This window comes from Grampus griseus (assembly GCF_964374135.1).
Source record: "Grampus griseus genome assembly, chromosome: 12".
Classification (NCBI taxonomy): Eukaryota; Metazoa; Chordata; class Mammalia; order Artiodactyla; family Delphinidae; genus Grampus; species Grampus griseus.
The window spans coordinates 27195838-27219083 of NC_139006.1; the positions used below are offsets into that span (position 1 = coordinate 27195838).

Genomic DNA, 23246 nt, shown 5'->3' on the forward strand with positions numbered 1-23246 from the left:
CGCGCGCCGTGCTGAGGGCGCCGGCAAGCGCGGTGCGAGCCAGTGGTTGGTGGGGCCGGTGTGTTGGGCGGGCGGGCCGGAGACTGGGTCGCCTGAGCACGCGGCTTTCGGCGCCCTGACCCACGCTCGGCTGGTGGCTCTGCGGAGGGACACGGCGGGGGCTTCAAGCGGCCGCACGGCGGGGAGCGGCGGCGGCGGCCTCAGGTCCTGAGGTATCCTGGGTCGAGGCCTCTGGGGGCGGGGCCGGGCAGTCGGCTGGGCCTCCTCAACGTGGTACGCGGCGGTGAGCGCCCCCCGGGGCGGACAGAGGTCACCCCGCCCTTCGCTGTGCGCCGGTGTCCTGCAAACCCTGTCTGTGGAGCGGTTTTCCAGCCTCCGCTCTGCCACCTTCACCCTTTGCTCTGCCTTTACTTGGACGCCGGCCGGGAGGGGCCTGAGAGCCCCCGCGCTCGGACTTGATTCGGAAACGCGCGGCGCCCTACTTCTCCCCGGGGACCGCGTGTCGCTCCCTACCGCCGCATTCGGGAGGTTCAGCCAGACTTCTCTCGAGAGGGCCGTTCTCATCTGTCAGACTCTGAAGGAAGGGGCAGCCCACACCTGTTTAGGAGAAACACCTTCCTGGTAGTATCTGTGTTTTCTGGATTTTGGTATGGGATGGTTGGGGAGTCAACACGCTTTGTTTGTCCTTTCCCTTAAATATCTACTGGAGAGTCGCAGGTACCTGCTTACCACCCCAGACTAGGGTCAAAACTGTGCCTGTGGACCTAAAATTGTTGATGCTTTGTGCCTCAGCACCTCCCACCTGAAGGGTGTAAAACGGGATCAGAAATACGTTTTCCATTATTCTTCACCAAAATTGATCCGTTTAAAAGCAGCTTTGGAAATAGGTTCACTAGCCTGCATACTTGTCAGTAGACGCAGTTATATTGGCCACTAGACTTCGCCTGGGGGAAAGCAACATTCGCAGCATGTACTTTACAATCGAGTCAAAATTCTAAATTGTGGGCACTAACCTTTCTGAGGTTGTTGACCACTTATAAACTTTGGACCAAGAATGAAGTCTGTTTTTAATGAATGAGGATGAACCATCCATTTCAGATGACTGTACTTGTATTTTTTTTTATTATATGCAGTGAGCTAAGTTGAGAATTAACCAGTTCATTATTTTTTTTTTCGAGGTTGATTTTTTTTTTTTACCATAGTGATGCATGCACCTTTGATACTTACCGCCCTCATAACACAAGTAAGATTACTTGAGTATGTGTCTGTAAATACTCTTTATGCATACAAAATAGCCAGTGATCCTTCCAAGAACGTTTAAGCATCAAACCTAAAAATTCAGTTAAATGTATCCTTATTTATTTCTCTAAACATAAATTAGTGGCCTGCCACAGCTGACGTGTAGAAAATCACTATGACGAAATGTCTCTTCCTCAGTGTGATTTAGTAGTACTTGTTACTTTTCACAGCGTATTGGGAAAATATATTTTTCTACATGGCATATTTTTACTTTTCTCTTTGTTGTTTATTTTTATAGTAGGTTGTTTTGCTCTCCACCTGAGTTCATTATTATTGACAACTGCAAAGGTTATCCTAGAGATTGAATGTGTTATTGCGTATTCATGCATTTAGAACTGGCTAATTACATATCCATACATGCTGGTTCCAATGCTAAAGTTTCTTATGATAGTTGCTGTTGTAATTTTATGGAAAAGGAATCTAATTTTGACTTTTTAAGAAATTTTCTCATTAGATTAAAAGCCTCCTAACTATATGTTTATACAAACTCTACCGTGAATTGATGTTGTGAATGAGATATATAGAGATCACATTTTGTAGGTTTTATTAAAGTTAACTAGAAGTCAAGTAGATTCCGTTGAGAATATTTCTGAACCAGGTTCGTTTTGCCCAACTCCCAGCAAGCCAAACACTGAGATGCTGAGGTTCGCAGCAAAGAGAGGGTTTATTCACAAGGCAAGCAAGTGAGGAGACAGGAAAACTAGTCTATCTATCCTAAAGCGAAGGGCTCTGGGTATTTATGGGATAAAGAATAAAGAAGTAGGGCTGTCTGAGGTGGGAGTGTGGGGAAAGGTAATTGGAAAAGGGTGTAAGGCAGGTTACAGGTGAAATGGATTTAATGATTACCCACTGGTTTCAAGAATAGAGTATGAACTCTTGAAGGTAGTAGTGATGGAGAGAGTAAATGGGCTAGATAAGAATATTTTAAAAGTTACCATTGGTGTTATGTTTCCCACCATTGCCTGAGTAATAAACGGTTTTCTGGAAGTTGAATTAAAATAATAATAGCTGATAGTTTAGTACCTTCTGTGTGCCAAATTAAGTGCTTTATACATTTGAAGTCATTTAACTCTTACATTTTCAGTGGGATAGTTGTTATGATTATTTTTGTTTTATAGGTGAGGGGTAAGTAACTTGTCCAACGTTATGCAACTGGGAAGTAGTGGTGGGCTAGGTTTTGGATCCAGGCAGCCTGACTCCAGAAATCAGACTCTATGCTAATGATGAAACAGTGCCAGTTTAAGGCCAGACTCAGAACTGGAAGTTGACTGAAACATAGTAGATTTTCAGAAAATGTTTTGATACTTCTTAATGCTTGGGTTATTATGTTCAGAGAGAAAATAGCTGGATAAGGATGTTGTCTTGCTAGCGTATGAACTCTAGCAAGACAGGGATCATCATTTTGTTCAGTGGTTTAACCCTGGTGCCTTGAACAGTGCCTGGCACATAGTGGGGTGGTAATGGATGAATGAATAGCCTAGAGAGGTTTTTAAAAATCCCATTTTTTTTTTGAAAGGACATACAGGATTTATTTCAGCCTATTTATAAGATTTCTTTATGTGCTGTTTTGATTATTTGGTCCATTATTCACCCAGACTGGTTTGGATTTCTCCTGGTTTGTATTGGGTTGGCCAAAAAGTTCGTTTGGGTTTTTCCATAAGATGTTATACTTTTGTCAGTGAGAGAAAATGAAGTAGTAATTTGTAAGTTTTCTGGTCAGACTAAAGGCAAGCAACAGTTTCAATAGATACCATCCCTTAAAGTGAGAGCACTCAGAGGTGGGTAATTTTAAGGTGTCATTTCTGTTGTGGAGTTGAAGATCACATTTTTGAAACATAAAAATTGTTTTTAAAATGTAGATACAATATTATAGCTTCCTAGGAATGATAGTGTTCTTGGAGGTAGGAAAGAGAGGTGGTTGTAGAAGCTGTGTTTCTCCAAATAGTTTTGGAAGAACTGTTCATTCCTTCAGTCCGCTCAGCCGAAGTGTCCCTACTGAAATTTTATTGCCTTTTTTGAACACATAAGATATTATTGTTTAAAAGGTTTTTCCTGTAATAGAAAGTAAAGATTTGCTTTAGAAATCTGTAAGTTTATATGTGTGATGATTAGTTTTATATGTTAACTAGACATGGCTATAGTACCTATTAAGTGATACTGTGATGGTATTTTGAAAATGTGTCAACATCTGTAATCAATTGACTTTAAGGAGATTACCCTTCATAATACAGGTGAGCCTCATTCAATCAATTGAAAACCTAAATTTCAAACTGAGGTGCCTCAAGAAGAAAAAAATCCCAAGGCTGTGGCATCAATTCTTTTTTTTTAAAATTTATTTATTTAATTTATTTATTTTTCGCTGTGTTGGGTGTTCATTGCTGCACGCGGGCTTTCTCTAGTTGCGGCGAGCTGGGGCTACTCTTCGTTGTGGTGCACGGCTTCTTACTGTGGTGGCTTCTCTTGTTGTGGAGCATGGGCTCTAGGCGCACGGGCTTCAGTAGTTGTAGCAATCAGGCTCAGTAGGTGTGGCTCGTGGGCTCTAGAGCACAGGCTCAGTAGTTGTGGCGCACGGGCTTAGTTGCTCCGCGGCATGTGGGATCTTCCTGGACCAGGGATGGAACCCGTGTCCCCTGCACTGGCAGGCGGATTCTCAACCACTGCATGTGGCGTCAACTCTTGTATGAGTTTCCAGCCTGCAAATCTGCTCTACACATTTCAGATGTGTAGCCCTCACAATTGTGTGAGCCAGTTCCTTAAAATAAATATATCTATTTAAATAAACAATCTAATAATAGATTCCCAATAGGTAGATATAGATATATGTATATGTTTTTTCCTGTTGGTTCTGTATCTCTGGAGAACCCTGTCTGATTCAGATTTTGGTACTGAGAGTGGTTCTAGAGGAACAGAATCTTAAGGATGAATTTTCTGGATTGGGTATGGCATTCCTGAAATTGGTTCTCTAATCTGATTAGATTTAAAGGCACCCTTGACTATTTTCAGTGGTAAAGAAGGCAGGCACTGTAGCCCACGATGTGATATGACAATAGAGATATGCAAAATACCACCATTGGATACTACTACTCAGATACTTAATGAAAGACCAGGTTCTGGGTGATCATGTATTTGAAGATTTAAAACATTTTTCCCAGATGATGAACAAGTGTAATGAGACTGACTGGTTGCTCTGTTTTCGGAGAAAGGGGGGTGGGAGGTGGAGAGTGATGAGCTCAGGTCTTGAAATTCCCAGCTCAAGCTCTGTATAAATGACCAGAAAGTTTCTATGTCTGCCCTTCTCACATAGATGCAGAGCTGAGATTGCTGAAAACCAAACTCTTATCCTGCAGAGTGGCTGGATTACAATGCAAAATGAATTCCCATTCTAACAGGGTGTCTGCTGTTAAAATGAGAGCATTGACTGGGGAAGGTTGAGATCCTCAAATTTGGAATGGAGTATTGAACCCCTAAGTTTTCATTAGTCTTCTTTGGCGGTAGAAGCAGTCTTTCCACTCCTGTTTGAGGAAGTTAACCTGTAATGACCTTCCCTGAAGACTAGACATTGCTGATTGATTCTCCTCAAGAACTACCTCTACCACACTTCTTTGCTTCTAGACCTATAAGTAGATTCCCACCCTAACAAGCCCTCAAGGGTCAGCTACAAAGTGTGACCTGAGGGGGTGTGCCATACTCTTAAAAAATGGCAGGAATGTTTATTTGTTTATACACATGGAAATCTGGGGGATATGTTTAGGAATGGATATTAAGGATGTGGGATAATGGTGGAAGGAACATAAAGTTGGGCCGGGCTAAATTTACTGATATAGGCCCACTAAGCAGAGATTCTTGATTCACTTTTATAGCTTGAGGGGTTAGAAAGGGCTCTCAACAGTTTGGTTGGCTGAAGCATGGACCAAAAGGTAACCCACGCTAAATGAAGTTGAAATGCCAGACCTGCCTTGGTACACTAAAGAGGAAGGGGTCCAAAGGTTTAGAGACACTGGAATGGTAGAGTGGATTTAACACATAAGAGCAGCTCACCCACTCTGGGGGAGTCCAGAAGAGAAACTTTTCACCGTGACTGGGAGAATTAAATTTGTGAGGGGAGCCCCAGCATCCATGAAGAGCTCTATGATTGCTCTTCTCTGTGGGTCAGAAATTACAGTGACTTTGCTGCCACTAAACTGGGGATCCTTAAATGAAGTGAAGGTAATTGGAAATTGGGCAGATACTATAGAGAGACATATTTTCTTAATTGCATATGTATATGCTGAAGGAAAGAAGCCAGAGGAGAGGGCAGTTGGAGTACAGGAAAAAGAATAGCAGTAGAAAAATACAAGGAAAACTTGGTTGAGCAGAATTCTTGGAAGACACAGGAAGAGTTTAGATCTAGAACACAGATGGAGGAATGGGCTTTGAATGGAGGGCTAGTTCATTTTCTGAGGAGGCAGTTAACTAACGCTGAGATGGGTTTGGATGCAGGTAACTGGAAGGGAGAAGGCTGAAGTTGAGAAAATTCATCCCCTAATAATTTTGGTTCATTTTTAAGGGGAAGTGGAGGATAGCTTTATCTAATTATTCATTTAACAAATATTAGGTGCCTCCTATGTGCCAGCCAACCTTTGTTGTCGGCACCTGAGATGCAGTAGTGAACAAAACAGGGGAAAAAAAATTCTGTCCTTGTCAGTCCTTAAATGGACTTAAATGATAATAATAAGTGAATAATAATTATCCTAAAACAATAATAAATAAGTGAATCATGTAGGGTGTTAGACAATAAGTGCTATGGAAAAAGAAACAAATAGAGCAAGATAAGCAATATTGGGATGACAGGGCTGGAAGAGAAAGGATTGGGAGCAGTGACCCCATGGAGCGGGTACCATTTGAACAAAGACTTGTAGGAAGTGAAGGAGTTAGTCATGCAGATATCTGGAGAAAGACTCTTCCAAGCAGAGGGAACAGTTAATGCAGAGTTCTTAAAGCAGGGGCCTTTTTAGCATGTTCGAAGAGCTGTAGGGGGGCTAGTGTGGCTGGAGGAGAGTGAGCAAGGCACAGACTGAGAGTAGGTGATGTATTCAGTGAGGGAAAGGTAGAAGGTTGTATAAGGCAGGGGTCCCCAACTCCCTGGCCTCGGACCATTACCGGTTCACGGCCTGTTAGGAACTGGGCCACACAGCAGGAGGTGAGCAGCGGTGAAAACCTTCATCTGCCACTCCCCATCGCTTGCATTACCACCTGCACCTATCCCCACCCCCGATGCCCCGCCCCCAGTCCATGGAAAAATTGTCTTCCACAAAACTGGTCCCTGGTGCCAAAAGGGTTGGGGACTGCTGGTGTAAGGCATTGTAGGCAGTTGTAAGGACTTACCTTGGGAGAAATTGGGGAGCTTTAAACAGAGGAGAGACATGATCTGATGTATACTTTATATTTTACCATCTGAAAGTGAAGTATGAGGCTTGAAGAGATTGGGAAAAGTGAGGAATGGTGGAGGAAGCTCATCTGATCAGAAACCATCATCGGTTGTCACAGCACTCAGAGCCTTTCTGAGGTAGAATGATGTACCATCAATGTATGCTGGTACTAATTTACTCAGTTATGTGGCTTTTGTTAGTGCTCAGCTATGATTGTGGGATGTAGTTGTGGGAAAAACAGATGGTTGGACTGGCTCTGGATTAGATTTTGTGGTCTGGTGTTGCAGAAGGACAAAGTAGTGATTCAAGTAATGCACTGTAGAATCCAGGCTGGATAAAGACTTAAGAGTGAAACCAGGAGGAGCTGTTGGATTTGAAGGAAAAGGAGGGTAAAGTGGGACAAGGTCCTGGAACTAGAGTCCAGAGAGAGTAAAGGAGTGGAAGCTGGAAGAAGAAGAGGCTGAAGAGAGTGGGATAGTATAGTTTGAGGATTTCAGTTGTGGGTCAGTAACAGATTATTTCAGTGACAAAGGTATGACCAGTGGAGTGTATTGCTAGAGAGGCTGGGATTTTGCATGGGTCAAACAAATGGAATAATGGCAGAAGTTTAGATGAAGGAAGACTGTGAGCTTGGTTTGACCAGGTCAGTAGATGAGACGATGAAGAAAGAAAGCTAGAATTAATTATTGATCCAGCATATTAAGTGCTAGATACTATACTTTATCTCATTTAATCATATAAATGCAATATGATAAAAGTGTATTTAACTCCATTTTAGGAATGAGGAAAAGAGCTAAGTAAAGTAATTCCAGAAAAGGTCGGAACTAGTCTTTCTGACTGTAAAGCTTGCATTCTTCCCATTGCAATGGGATAACACCTGCCACAGCCCAAAAGGGAAGTGGGTGGAAGTCTGGAACCACGTGGATTCTGGACCAGTGTTACCATAACAAATCACCCTGACTTGCCTTGTTGAACTTAGAGCCTCTGAAAAGAGATAAAAAAAGAGAAACATTTTGTGTAAATTAAGATATTTGTGTAGTAATTTTGGAAAATTTGATTTTCTTTACAAGCTGGGGAAATCAATGAGTCATTAATGAAATTCCTTGGGAATTCACTAGGGGGCATAATTTAACCTTTTCTGAAGATTAGAAATTTAACAATGGCTTCATCATTGCCACAGCTTTAGTGGCTCAATTTTGGTAATAGAAAGCGTAAAAGCAGAATAGATTGAAGAAGATGGGTTATATAATAGAAATTAAGTTGAAGCCATCCAGTGCCTTACGGAGCAGGAAAGTAACAGCCCAGAAAGTGCTGCAAATAAATTTGCATCCTGTGACTTTTTCTAAACAGCAAACTCAATTTGATTTGAAACAGCAGTCAAGGTGTGATTAAGAGAGAGATCAAAATGAATAAATTAGAATATTAATCTGTTGAAAGGAGAAAATTCGAATTTCCTCCTGTTTGATGGTAATTGAGGACTTTGTATAAGTAGAGGCAGTTCTTTCCTTCATTTATCCTTTTTATTATGTTTCAACCTGATGAGTTCTACGTTTATCCTGTTCTCATACCTGTACTTCAAGTTAAAGTTATACTATGTATCAGTTGTATTGGGTAAGGCCACAGTGTACTGTCTTTAAAGAAATTAATGAATGGACTATTTTAGCGAAGTTTAGGTTTATAAAAACATGGCGCAGAGATAGTACAGAGAATTCCCCCCTTATCCACCCCACCCACCCACACACTGTTTCCCCTATTATTGACATCTTGTATTAGTGTGGTACGTTTTTTAGAATTGATGAACAATATCAATACATTATTAACTAAAGTTCATAGTTCACATTAGGGCTCACTCTTTGTGTTGTATATTTATTTTTGTGGGTTTTAGCAATTGCATAATGACATTTATCCACCATTACAGTATCATACAGAATGTTTCACTCCCCTAAAAATGTCCTGTGCTCCTTCTATTCATCCCTTCCCTCCCCCACCCTGGAAACCACTGATCTTTTTACCACTGATCTCTATAGTTTCACCTCTTCCAGAATGTCACACCTCTTCCAGAATGTTGGAATCATACAGTATATCAGTTTGTTTATCCACTCATCTATTCAAGGACTTCTTGGTTATGTCCAGTTTTTGGCAATTATGAATTAAGCTGCTGTAAACATTTGTGTGCAGGTTTTTGTGTGGATGTAAATTTTCAGCTCATTTTGGTTAAGTACCTAGGAGTGCTATTGCTGACTCATTGTAAGCCTACGTTTAGCTTATACGAAACTGCCAAACTGTCTTCCAAAGTGACTGTACCATTTTGCATTCCCACCAGCAATGAATGACCGTTGCTGTTGTTCCACAACCTCCGCAGCATTTGTTGTCAGTGTTTTGGATATTAGTCATTCTAATAGATGTGTAGTGGTATCTTGTTTTAATTTGCAATTCTCTAGAGACATGCTGATGAGCATGAACATTTTTTCAATTGAGATATAATTGATATGTAACATTGTGTTAGTTTCAGCTGTATAACATAATGATTCAGATATTTGTATATATTGCAAAATGATCACCACAGTCTAGTTAATATCCATCATCTCACATAGTTACAGAATTTTTTTCTTGTGATAAGAACTTTTAAGATCTACTTTCCTAGTAACTTTCAAATATACAATGCAATATTAATTATAGTCACCATGCTGTGCATTGCATCCTCATGACTACTTACGTATTTTATAACTGGAAGCTTGTACCTTTTGAACACCTTCATCCATTTCACCAGGCCTTCTTCCCTCACCCCCCTGCCCTCCCCAGCAACCACCACTCCATTCTCTGTATGTACAAATTTGAGTTTGGGTCTTTGTTGTTGTTTTTAAGATTCCACATATAAGTGAGATCATACAATATTTTTCTTTTCCTTTCTGACTTACTTTGTTTAACATAAAGCCCTCAAGGTTTATCCATGTTGTTGCAAATGGGAAGATTTCCTTCTTTTTTTTTTTTAAATTGAGGTATAGTTGATGTAGTGTGTAAGTTTTAGGTGTACAACATAGTGATTCACAATTTTTAAGGTTATATTCCATTTATAGTTATAAAATATTTGCTATATTCCCTGTGTTGTACAGGATATCCTTGTAGTTTATTTTATCCATTGTAGTTTGTACCTCTTAATCCTCTACCCCTATTTTTCCCCTCCTCCCTTCCCTCTCCCAACTAGTAACCACTAGTTTGTTCTCTGTGTTTCTTTTTTGTCATATTCACTAGTTTGTTCTTTTTAGATTCCACATATAAGTGATACCATACAGTATTTGTCTTTCTGTGACTTATTTCACTTAACCTGATATCCTGCAAGTCCATCCATGTTGTTGCATATGAAAAAATTTTGTTTTTTTATGGCTGAGTAGTATTCCATTTATATATACCACATCTTCTTTATCCATTCATCTGTTGATAGACATTTAGGTTGCTTCCATATCTTAGCAATTGTAAATAATGCTGCAGTGAATGTTGGGGTGCATGTATCTTTTTGAATTTTTTCAATATTTTTCATGTTTTCATTTTTTCAGATATATACTTAGGAGTGGAATTGCTGGGTCATATGGTAGTTCAATTTTAGTTCTTTTGAGAAACCTCCTATACTGTTTTCCACTGCACCAAATTGGCTGCACCAATTTACATTTCCATCAGCAACGTACAAGGGTTCCCTTTTCTCCATATCCTCGCCAACCTTTGTGCATTTCTCTGATGATTAACAGTGTTGAGCATCTTTTCATGTGCCTGTTGGCCATCTGTATGTCTTTGGAAAAATGTCTATTCAGGTCTTGTGCCCATTTTGTAATTGGGTTGTGGTAGTTTTTGTTGTTGTTTGATATTGAGTTTTATGAGCTATTTATATATTTTGGATATAACTCCTTATCGGTCACGTCATTTGCAAATATTTTCTCCCATTCAGGAGGTTGTCTTGTTCATTTTACCGATGGTTTCCTTCGCTGTGCAAAAGCTTTAAGTTTAATTAGGTCCCATTTGTTTATTTTGCTTTTATTTCCTGTGCTTTAGGAGATGGGGCCAAAAAAATAATGCTGCAATTTATGTCAAAGAGTGTTTTGCCTGTGTTTTCCTCTAAGAGTTTTATACTATCTGGTCTTACATTTGGGTATTTAATGCATTTTGAGTTTATTTTTGTATATGGTGTTAGAGAATGTTCTAATTTTTTTACATGTAGCTGTCCAGTTTTCCAGCACCACTTACTAAAGAGACTCTTTTTTCCATTGTATATTCTTGCCTTCTTTGTTGTAGATTAATTGACCATAAGTGCAGGGGTTTATTTCTGGGCTCTCTATTTTGTTCCACTGATCTGTGTCTCTTTTTGTGCCAGTACCATACTGATTGATTATTGTAGTCTGAAGTCAGGGACTGATTCCTCCAGCTCTGTTCTTTCTCAAGATTGTTTTGGCTATTTGGGGGTCTTTTGTGTTTCCATACAAATATTGAAATTATTTTTTCTATTTCTGTGAAAAATGCCCTTGGTATTTTGATAGAGATTGCATTGAATCTGAAGATCGCCTTGGGTAGTATGGTCATTTTAAAAATATTTTTCCAATCTATGAACATGGTATATCTTTCCATTTGTGTCATCTTCAGTTTCTTTCATCAGTGTTCAAGTACAGGTCTTTCACCTCCTTAGGTATGTTCTCATCCCCTTTCTCTCTGTCTTCTCCTTCTGGGACCCCAATAATGTGAATATTAGTCCACTTGATGTTGTCCCAGAGGTCTCTTAAACTGCTCTCATTTCTTTTCATTGTTTTTTCTATTTCCTGTTCAGAACAGTGATTTCCACTACTCTGTCTTCCAGCTCGCTGATCTATGCCTCTGTATCACTAAGTATACTGTTGATTCCTTCTAGCGTATTTTTCATTTCAGTTATTGTATTCTTCATTTCTGTTTGGTTGTTCTTTATATTTTCTAATTCTTTTTTAAAGCTTCTAACTTATCTCTCTGTGCATCCATTCTTCTCCTGAGTTATTTGATCATCTTTATGATAACTGTCCTAACTTTTTTTTTTCATTTTAACATCTTTATTGGAGTATAATTGCTTTACAATGGTATGTTAGTTTCAGCTTCACAACAAAATGAATCAGTTATATATATACATATGTTCCCATATCTCTTCCCGCTTGCATCTCCCTCCCTCCCACCCTCCCTATCCCGCCCCTCCAGGCGGTCACAAAGCACCAAGCTGATCTCCCTGTGCTATGTGGCTGCTTCCCACTAGCTATCTACCTTATGTTTGGTAGTGTATATATGTCCATGCCTCTCTCTCGCTTTGTCACCGTTTACCCTTCCCCCTCCCCATAGCCTCAAGTCCATTCTCTAGTAAGTCTGTGTCTTTATTCCTGTTTCACCCCTAGGTTTTTCATGACATTTTTTTTTCTTAAATTCCATATATATGTGTTACCATAAGGTATTTGTCTCTCTCTTTCTGACTTACTTCACTCTGTATGACAGACTCTAGGTCTATCCACCTCATTACAAATAGCTCAATTTCATTTCTCTTTATGGCTGAGTAATATTCCATTGTATATATGTGCCACATCTTCTTTATCCATTCATCCGATGATGGACACTTAGGTTGTTTCCATCTCTGGGCTATTGTAAATAGAGCTGCAATGAACATTTTGGTACATGACTCTTTTTGAATTATGGTTTTCTCAGGGTATATGCCCAGTAGTGGGATTGCTGGGTCATATGGTAGTTCTTTTTGTAGTTTTTTAAGGAACCTCCATACTGTTCTCCACAGTGGCTGTATCAATTTACATTCCCACCAACAGTGTAAGAGGGTTGCCTTTTCTCCACACCCTCTCCAGCATTTATTGTTTCTAGATTTTTTGATGATGGCCATTCTGACTGGTGTGAGATGATATCTCATTGTAGTTTTGATTTGCATTTCTCTAATGATTAATGATGTTGAGCATTCTTTCATGTGCTTGTTGGCAGTCTGTATATCTTCTTTGGAGAAATGTCTATTTAGGTCTTCTGCCCATTTTTGGATTGGGTTGTTTGTTTTTTTTGTTATTAAGCTGCATGAGCTGCTTATAAATTTTGGAGATTAATCCTTTGTCAGTTGCTTCATTTGCAAATATTTTCTCCCATTCTGAGGGTTGTCTTTTGGTCTTCTTTATGGTTTCCTTTGCTGCGCAAAAGCTTTGAAGTTTCATTAGGTCCCATTTGTTTATTTTTGTTTTTATTTCCATTTCTCTAGGAGGTGGGTCAAAAAGGACCTTGCTGTGATTTATGTCATAGAGTGTCCTGCCTATGTTTTCCTCTAAGAGTTTGATAGTTTCTGGCCTTACATTTAGGTCTTTAATCCATTTTGAGCTTATTTTTGTGTATGGTGTTAGGGAGTGATCTAATCTCATACTTTTACATGTAGCTATCCAGTTTTCCCAGCACCACTTATTGAAGAGGCTGTCCTTTCTCCACTGTACATTCCTGCCTCCTTTATCAAAGATAAGGTGACCATATGTGCGTGGGGTTATCTCTGGGCTTTCTATCCTGTTCCATTGATCTATATTTCTGTTTTTGTGCCAGTACCATACTGTCTTGATTACTGTAGCTTTGTAGTATGGTCTGAAGTCAGGGAGCCTGATTCCTCCAGCTCCGTTTTTCGTTCTCAAGATTGCTTTGGCTATTCGGGGTCTTTTGTGTTTCCATACAAATTGTGAAATTTTTTGTTCTAGTTCTGTGAAAAATGCCAGTGGTAGTTTGATAGGGATTGCATTGAATCTGTAGATTGCTTTGGGTAGTAGAGTCATTTTCACAATGTTGATTCTTCCAATCCAAGAACATGGTATATCTCTCCATTTGTTTGTATCATCTTTAATTTCTTTCATCAGTGTCTTATAGTTTTCTGCACACAGGTCTTTTGCTCCTTAGGTAGGTTTATTCCTAGATATTTTATTCTTTTTGTTGCAATGGTAAATGGGAGTGTTTTCTTGATTTCACTTTCAGATTTTTCATCATTAGTGTATAGGAATGCCAGAGATTTCTGTGCATTAATTTTGTATCCTGCTACTTTACCAAATTCATTGATTAGCTCTAGTAGTTTTCTGGTAGCATCTTTAGGATTCTCTATGTATAGTATCATGTCATCTGCAAAGAGTGACAGCTTTACTTCTTTTCTGATTTGGATTCCTTTTATTTCCTTTTCTTCTCTGATTGCTGTGGCTAAAACTTCCAAAACTATGTTGAATAAGAGTGATGAGAGTGGGCAACCTTGTCTTGTTCCTGATCTTAGTGGAAATGCTTTCAGTTTTTCACCATTGAGGACGATGTTGGCTGTGGGTTTGTCATATATGGCCTTTATTATGTTGAGGAAAGTTCCCTCTATGCCTACTTTCTGCAGGGTTTTTATCATAAATGGGTGTTGAATTTTGTCAAGAGCTTTCTCTGCATCTATTGAGATGATCATATGGTTTTTCTCCTTCAATTTGTTAATATGGTGTATCACGTTGATTGATTTGCGTATATTGAAGAATCCTTGCATTCCTGGAATAAACCCCACTTGATCATGGTGTATGATCCGTTTAATGTGCTGTTGGATTCTGTTTGCTAGTATTTTGTTGAGGATTTTTGCATCTATGTTCATCAGTGATATTGCCCTGTAGTTTTCTTTGTGACATCTTTGTCTGGTTTTGGTGTCAGGGTGATGGTGGCCTCGTAGAATGAGTTGGGGAGTGTTCCTCCCTCTGCTATATTTTGGAAGAGTTTGAGAAGGTTAGGTGATAGCTCTTCTCTAAATGTTTGATAGAATTCGCCTGTGAAGCCATCTGGTCCTGGGCTTTTGTTTGTTGGAAGATTTTTAATGACAGCTTCCATTTCAGTGCTTGTGATTGGTCTGTTCATATTTTCTATTTCTTCCTGATTCAGTCTTGGCAGGTTGTGCCTTTCTAAGAATTTGTCCATTTCTTCCAGGTTGTCCATTTTATTGGCATAGAGTTGCTTGTAGTAATCTCTCATGATCTTTTGTATTTCTGCAGTGTCAGTTGTTACTTTTCCTTTTTCATTTCTAATTCTATTGATTTGAGTCTTCTCCCTTTTTTTCTTGAAGAGTCTGGCTAATGGTTTATCAATTTTGTTTATCCTTTCAAAGAACCAGCTTTTAGTTTTATTGATCTTTGCTATCGTTTCCTTCATTTCTTTTTCATTTATTTCTGATCTGATTTTTATGATTTCTTTCCTTCTGCTAACTTTTGGGTTTTTTTGTTCTTCTTTCTCTAATTGCTTTAGGTGCAAGGTTAGGTTTTTTATTCGAGATGTTTCCTGTTTCTTAAGGTAGGATTGTATTGCTATAAACTTCCCTCTTAGAACTGCTTTTGCTGCATCCCATAGATTTTGAGTCGTCGTGTCTCCATTGTCATTTGTTTCTAGGTATTTTTTGATTTCCTCTTTGATTTCTTCAGTGATCACTTCGTTATTAAGTAGTGTATTGTTTAGCCTCCATGTGTTTGTATTTTTTACAGATCTTTTCCTGTAATTGATATCTAGTCTCATAGCGTTGTGGTCGGAAAAGATACTTGATACAATTTCAATTTTCTTAAATTTACCAAGGCTTGATTTGTGACCCAAGATATGATCTATCCTGGAGAATGTTCCATGAGCAGTTGAGAAAAATGTGTATTCTGTTGTTCTTGGATGGAATGTCCTATAAATATCAATTAAGTCATCTCGTTTAATGTATCATTTAAAGCTTGTGTTTCCTTATTTATTTTCATTTTGGATGATCTGTCCATTGGTGAAAGTGGGGTGTTAAAGTCTCCTACTATGAATGTGTTACTGTCGATTTCCCCTTTTATGGCTGTCAGTATTTGCCTTATGTATTGAGGTGCTCCTATGTTGGGTGCATAAATATTTACAATTGTTATATCTTCTTCTTGGATCGATCCCTTGATCATTATGTAGTGTCCTTCTTTGTCTCTTCTAATAGTCTTTGTTTTAAAGTCTTATTTTTTCTGATATGAGAATTGCTACTCCAGCTTTCTTTTGGTTTCCATTTGCATGAAATACCTTTTTCCATCCCCTTACTTTCACTCTGTATGTGTCTCTAGGTCTGAAGTGGGTCTCTTGTAGACAGCAAATATGTGCGTCTTGTTTTTGTATCCATTCAGCCAATCTGTGTCTTTTGATGGGAGCATTTAGTCCATTTACATTTAAGGTAATTATCGATATGTGTGTTCCCATTCCCATTTTCTTAACTGTTTTGGGTTCGTTATTGTAGGTCTTTTCCTTCTTTTGTGTTTCTTGCCTACAGAAGTTCCTTTAGCAGTTGTTGTAAAGCTGGTTTGGTGGTGCTGAACTCTCTCAGCTTTTGCTTGTCTGTAAAGGTTTTAATTTCTCCATCAAATCTGAATGAGATCCTTGCTGGGTAGAGTAATCTTGGTTGCAGGTTTTTCTCCTTCAACACTTTCAATATGTCCTGCCACTCCCTTCTGGCTTGCAGAGTTTCTGCTGAAAGATCAGCTGTTAACCTTATGGGGATTCCCTTGTGTGTTATTTGTTGTTTTTCCCTTGCTGCTTTTAATATGTTTTCTTTGTATTTAATTTTTCACAGTTTGATTAATATGTGTCTTGGCGTGTTTCTCCTTGGATTTATCCTGTATGGGACTCTCTGTGCTTCCTGGACTTGATTAACTATTTCCTTTCCCATATTAGGGAAGTTTTCAACTATAATCTCTTCAAATATTTTCTCAGTCCCTTTCTTTTTCTCTTCTTCTTCTGGAACCCCTATAATTCGAATGTTGGTGCGTTTAATGTTGTCCCAGAGGTCTCTGAGACTGTCCTCAGTTGTTTTCATTCTTTTTTCTTTATTCTGCTCTGCAGTAGTTATTTCCACTATTTTATCTTCCAGGTCACTTATCCGTTCTTCTGCCTCAGTTATTCTGCTATTGATCCCATCTAGAGTATTTTTCATTTCATTTATTGTGTTGTTCATCATTGTTTGTTTCATCTTTAGTTCTTCTAGGTCCTTGTTAACTGATTCTTGCATTTTGTCTATTCTATTTCCAAGATTTTGGATCATCTTTACTATCATTATTCTGAATTCTTTTTCAGGTAGACTGCCTATTTCCTCTTCATTTGTTAGGTCTGGTGGGTTTTTATCTTGCTCCTTCATCTGCTGTGTGTTTTTCTGTCTTTTCATTTTGCTTATCTTACTGTGTTTGGGGTCTTCTTTTTGCAGGCTGAAGGTTCATAGTTTCTGTTGTTTTTTGTGTCTGTCCTCAGTGGCTAAGGTTGGTTCAGTGGGTGTGTAGGCTTCCTGGTGGAGGGTACTAGTGCCTGTGTTCTGGTGGATGAGGCTGGATCTTGTCTTTCTGGTGGGCAGGTCCACGTCTCGTGGTGTGTTTTGGGGTGTCTGTAGACTTGTTATGATTTTGGGCAGCCTCTCTGCTAATGGGTGGGGTTGTGTTCCTGTCTTGCTATTTGTTTGGCATAGGATGTCCAGCACTGTAGCTTGCTGGTCGTTGAGTGAAGCTGGGTGCTGGCGTTGAGATGGAGATCTCTGGGAGATTTTCGCTGTTTGATATTATGTGCAGCTGGGAGGCCTCTTGTGGACCAGTGTCCTGAAGTTGGCTCTCCCACCTCAGAGGCACAGCACTAACTCCTGGCTGCAGCACCAAGAGCTTTTCATCCACACCGCTCCTTAATTTGGGATGATTCGTTGTCTATTCATGTATTCCACAGATGCAGGGTACATCAAGTTGATTGTGGAGCTTTAATCCGCTGCTTCTGAGGCTGCTGGGAGAGATTTCCCTTTCTCTTCTCTGTTCTCACAGCTCCCAGGGGCTCAGCTTTGGATTTGGCCCCGCCTGTGCGTGTAGGTTGCCGGAGGGCGTCTGTTCTTTGCTCAGACAGGACGGGGTTAAAGGAGCCCGCTGATTCGGAGGGTCTGGCTCACTCAGGCGTGGGGGGGGTGGGTAGGGAGGGTCTCGGAGTGCGGGGCGGGCCTGCGGCGGCAGAGGCCGGCATGACGTTGCTAGCCTGAGGCGCGCCGTGCGTTCTCCCGGGGGAGTTGTCCCTGGATCCCCGGACCCTGGCAGTGGCGGGCTGCACAGGCTCCCCGGAAGGGGGTGTGGATAGTGACCTGTGTTCGCACACAGGCTTCTTGGTGGCGGCAGCAGCGGCCTTAGCGTCTCATGTCTGTCTCTGGGCTCCGCACTTTTAGCCGCGGCTCGCGCCGGTCTCTGGACCTCTCTTAAGCAGCGTTCTTAATCCCCTCTCCTCGTGCACCAGGAAACAAAGAGGGAAGAAAAAGTCTCTTGCCTCTTCGGCAGGTCCAGACCTTTCCCCAGACTGCCTCCCGGCTAGCCGCGGTGCACTAACGCCCTGCAGGCTGTGTTCACGCTGCCAACCTCAGTCCTCTCCCGGCGCTCCGACAGAAGCCGGAGCCTCAGCTCCCAGCCCCGCCCGCCCCGTCCGGCGAGCAGACAAGCCTCTGGTGAATGCCGGTGAGTGCCGGTGAGTGCCGGTCGGCCCCGATCCTCTGCGCTGGAATCTCTCCGCTTTGCCCTCCGCACCCCTGTTGCTGTGTTCTCCTCCGCGTCTCCGAAGCTCCCCCAGTCCGCCACCCGCAGCCTCCGCCCGCGAAGGGGCTTCCTAGTGTGTGGACACATTTCCTCCTTCACAGCTCCCTCCCGCTGGTGCAGGACCCGTCCCTATCCTTTTGTCTCTGTTTATTTTTTTCTTTTGCCCTAACCAGGTGCGTGGGGGGTTCCTTGCCTTTTGGGAGGTCTGAGGTCTTCTGCCAGCGTTCAGTAGGTGCTCCGTAGGAGTTGTTCCACGCGTAGATGTATTTCTGGTGTATCTGTGGGGAGGAAGGTGATCTTTGAGTCTTACTCTTCCGCCATCTTCCCGGAAGTCTGTCTGTCCTAACTCTTTATCAAGTAGATTACCTGTCTCCACTTTTAGTTCTTCTTCTGGGGTTTTATCTTGTTCCTTCATTTGGTATGTGTTCCTCTCTTGCCTCATTTTGCCTAAGTTGCTGTTTTTGTTGTAACATAACTGATAAGTTAGTTACATTCCTGACCTTGGAGAAGTGGCCTTTTGTAGGAGTCATCCTATGTGTCCCAGCAGTGCACTTCCCTTTCATCACCCTAGCTTTCTAGGGCTTCCCCCTATGAGGGCTGCATGGGTCCTTCTGTTGTAGTGGGCTATGTGGGCAGTCTGGTGGGCTTGGTTGGCCCCTGGTCTGGTTGGTTGCCAGGCCCTGCCTTGTGTGGAGGCTGCTGGCCACTGGTTGGCAGGACCAGGTCACAAGGTGGCTGACGGCAGAACCCAGGGGGCCCTGGGGCTAGGGCTGGCTCACTGGTGAGCAGAGTCAGGGTCCAGGAGACTCTGGGGCTGCTGCTCACCCACTAGTGGGTGAAGGTAGGTCCTGGGGTTAGTGCCAGCCTATTGGCAGACAGAGCCAGGTCCTGGAATCTGGTTGCAGGGCCCAGGGGTCTCAGAGCTAGTGTCAGATAGCTGGTGGATGGGGCTGGTTCCTGACACGGTTGGGTATGGAGTCTGGGGTGTCGCAAAGCTTGTGTTGTCCTGCTAGTGGGCAGGCCCCAAGAAAATTCCAATATCTGTTCAATTTTCCTTGGAGTTTCTTATCTAGCCTGTGGAGCTCAGGAGCTTCAGTAGGAATAAGTGCCTATGTTGTGACTGGTGGGAAACTGGCAATTAGGCAAAGTAGGACCAACATTCACAGAGATTTTGTTTTCACTGTTAGGGCTTCTGTGGCTGTGCCCTGTGAGCTGGAGGAGGTGGGGGCAAACCAGAGGCTCCATTCCTCTCACTCCTGCTTTAATCTGAGCAACTTTGCTTCTAGTTATTTCCTTTGTTGGACTTACAAATAAGAATTTGTTTGACAAAAGAGTTACTTTGAATTCACATAATAGACAACCAGGTTCTGCTATTGAAATTTGTTGCTTCAACTCTAACTTTTTAGTCATTGTTTTTTTATTTCTTATGTAAGAACAGAGTATAAATTAGTTAATTTTTGCAGCTATTGTATTTCTAGTGCTGCTTGAATGTTTTAGGCTTCCAGGTGTGAGGAACAGAAACATGCTCATATAACCTTGAGCAGTATGGGTATGGTAAGGATATAGAGGGAGGAAAGGAGTCTCATAAACTAACTCATTTGGCCTTATGGAACTGCAATTTCAGGATATAGTGGCCCTAGAATCCCAACAGCACTCTAATATTTGTGCTTTCTCACTGGCATTTGTTTCCAGTCCATCTACCCTCCCCTTCATTCCTTTAACTCAGCTCCCCTCTCCCTTTCCCCATCCCTCTCCCTCTCCCTCTCCCTCATGGTTCCCACTGCTTCCTTATGCCTTTCTTCTTTTTTAAAAAAATTTATTTATTTTTGGCTGTGTTGGGTCTTCGTTGCTGCATGCGGGCTCTCTCTAGTTGCGGCGAGTAGGGGCTACTCTTTGTTGCGTGGGCTTCTCATTGTGGTGGCTTCTCTTTTTGCAGAGCACGGGCTCTAGGTGCATGGGCTTCAGTAGTTACGGCACGCAGGCTCGGTAGCTGTGGTTCGCAGGCTGTAGAGCGCAGGCTCAGTAGTTTTGGTGCACGGGCTTAGTTGCTCCGCGGCACGTGGGATCTTCCTGGACCAGGGCTCGAACCCATGTCCCCCGCATTGGCAGGCAGGTTCTTAACCACTGTGCCACCAGGGAAGCCCCTATGCCTTTACTCTTGACCACTGTGTCTTCACTCTACTTTGCTCTGCCTCAGGACTACATGAGAGGCTCCTGACTTTCAGACATGTGTGTTACTGCTTCCTCATGCCTGGTCCTGAGCCCTGTCTCTGAAAGGTTAGGTATTAGGGAATTGATTAGTTACAGTTTCATATAAATTTTAAATTTTGGGCCAGACCCATCCTAAGCAACTGTTTATCCTATAGAACCTCCTTTTGGCTCAAGCACTGATCCTCAGGCTTTACCACTGCAAATAAGGGCAATAGGCTATTTTGCTTACTTATAATAATAACTTGTAACATTTCCTGAGCACTTGCTGCATGCTAAGTATTTTCTAAACCTTTTACATGTATTCATTCATTTTATCCTTACAACAACCCTATGAAGTAGGTTCTATTATTAACTCCATTTTACAAATTGGAAACCGAGGCATAGGGAGGCTGATAAACTTGTCCAAAGGTTACATAGTTTATAAATAAGGTTTTCAGAATTTGAACCCAGGCAGTCTGACCTCTCAGATTCCAAGCTTTCCATTTTAAGTTAGATGCTATAGCCTGCTTACTAAAATTAAGTAGGTCATTAAAAGAACCAGGCTTTACTTAGAAATTATTCTAAGCAATTCAGAACAGTGCCCTCATCTCTAGACATGAAAGTTTCATGCTGCTGGAGCAGGAAAATAACGTGTCACCGTTCTGTAGGAAATAAGCTAAGTCTCATGATTTAAATATTTATTACTGGAATTACTGTATTTCACTGGAAGAAATTCAAAATTAAGTTCTCCAGATTCTCCCTGTGTATCAGAAATATTTTAGGTGCCTGTTAGTTCACAATTTCTTCAGGCCCACTCATTCACCTGTCCAGATATAGCTGACTTGATCTGGGTAGGGCTTAAGAGGAATGGCGCCTCCGTTATTGGCCAGTAACCAGAAACTTTTATCTTTAATTGAAAATATGAGCAGACTAGTAAAATCAAGAAATGGAAGCTGCCAGTGAGCTGAGGCCATTATACACAGGTGCTGACTGTGAGACAAGAAAATTTCTACTTTGTCATTTTATGTTCCTGAAGCCTGTTCACTCCAGAATATTGAATATACTACTCAGTCTCTGCCTGCCCTCTACTTTTTTTTTTTTTTTTTTTTTGCGGTACGCAGGCCTCTCACTGTTGTGGCCTCTCCTGTTGCAGAGCACAGGCTCCGGACGTGCAGGCTCAGCGGCCATGGCTCACGGGCCCAGCTGCTCTGTGGATGTGGGATCTTCCTGGACCGGGGCACAAACCCGTGTCCCCTGCATTGGCAGGCGGACTCTCAACCACTGCGCCACCAGGGAAGCCCCTGCCCTCTACTTTTATTTGCACTCATCTGAAGTAGGTTTGTTCCTTGAAATCGCATGAGTCTTAATGTGTATGTCACCAGTATTGTGATTGGATACCTTTGGGAGTCTAGCCATCACCCACCCATTTAAATTTAAATTGATTTAATTTTAGTTTTTAATGTAAAATTTGACTCATTTTTTGGGCCCTGTGTTTCCTTAGAGAGCTTTGACCATGTGTCTTATATGACTTGGTTTGCTGAAAATTGGCACTGTCTCTTCCTTCTAGAAGTGGCCATGTTAGCTTAGTGACCCAGTATGTATGGGCCTGGGATTAAACTGGGTTTGAATCCCAGCTCCTCCACTCAGCAGTTGAGTGACATTGGGCAAGCTATTGGTTCAGTGTCCTCAAATGTAAAGTGATGACAGTAGTCCCTCTGTCATAGGGTTGTTACAAAAATAAAACGAGTTAATACGTGTAAAATGTTTGTAAAGCACCAACCCCATACTAAGGGCTCAAAATCAAAAACATCTTACCATTATGATGATGATGGTGATGATGGATGATATTTTTGCTGCCATGCTGCATCTGGCACTGAAGCCATTTGATGGGCTTAGAGAAATGGTTCTTAAGTTCATATTGTCAGGTGTGATTTGACTGCAGGACATTCTGATTTATTAGGTCTAAGAGAGTCCAGGAATCTATTTTCAAACCACCTCCACTCCCCCCACAACATCCCCAGCTCCCCATGATTCGGAACAAAAGATAACATAGTGTGATTCCATTTATACGAAGTGTCCAGAATAGACAAGTGTAGAGACAGAAAGTACACTAGTGGTTGCCTGGGACTGGGAGGGTGAGGGAATGGGCAGTGACTGCAATAGATTTGGAGTTTCTTTTGGGGGTGATGAAAATGTTCTAAATTTAGATTGTGGCGATGGTTGCACAACTGTGAATATACTAAAAATCAGTGAATTTTACACCTTGAATAAGTGACTTGTATATTATGTGAATTATATCAATAAAGATGTTTTTAAAAATGGGAGGGGAATAGTTGAAACCGGGGGAAAGGATGCAAACTGGAAGCTTGGAAAGAGCCTTTTTAAAAAATCCTTTTTCTTTTTATTCACTAACACAAACACATAATAATCCAGTTATCTGAAAGTTAGACTTCTGGGAACTTCACCTCCTGGGAAACTGCCCTGTAAAGGAAATAAGTTTAAAAGAGAAAAAGAAAGCCTTTTGAGTTCAGAAAACACCTGTACTCACACCAGGGACCGGAATCATTCAAAGGTAATGAATGGTGCTGGAGAAAAGCCTCAAAATAAATTCATCTAAAATAGAGACCAAAAAATTCATAGTAAAAGTTTCTAAATGAATTTTTATATTTGACAGATTTTAGGTTATAATTCCAACTGAGCTAATTCTTAGAATAAATAACCAGTTGGTGTTTTTTCCCCTTGGCATAGGCATGGCATGGATTTATAGATAAAATAGGGGTGG

At 41.3% G+C, this 23246-nt stretch overlaps 1 protein-coding gene across 3 annotated transcripts in view; it reads left to right on the forward strand.

The window, feature by feature from the left end:
• Window positions 1–27: 27 nt before the first annotated feature.
• The window catches only part of FAM210A (family with sequence similarity 210 member A), a 37519-nt gene continuing 14300 nt past the window's right edge, over window positions 28–23246 (forward strand). For 2 of the 3 annotated variants that reach the window (XR_014297542.1, XM_082667713.1), the window contains exon 1: window positions 291–621. The gene's annotated coding sequence lies outside the window, so the exon portion shown is untranslated. Of the gene's footprint in view, window positions 213–290; window positions 622–23246 lie in introns of those variants that run through there. The other variant, XM_082667714.1, reaches the window with a different exon arrangement.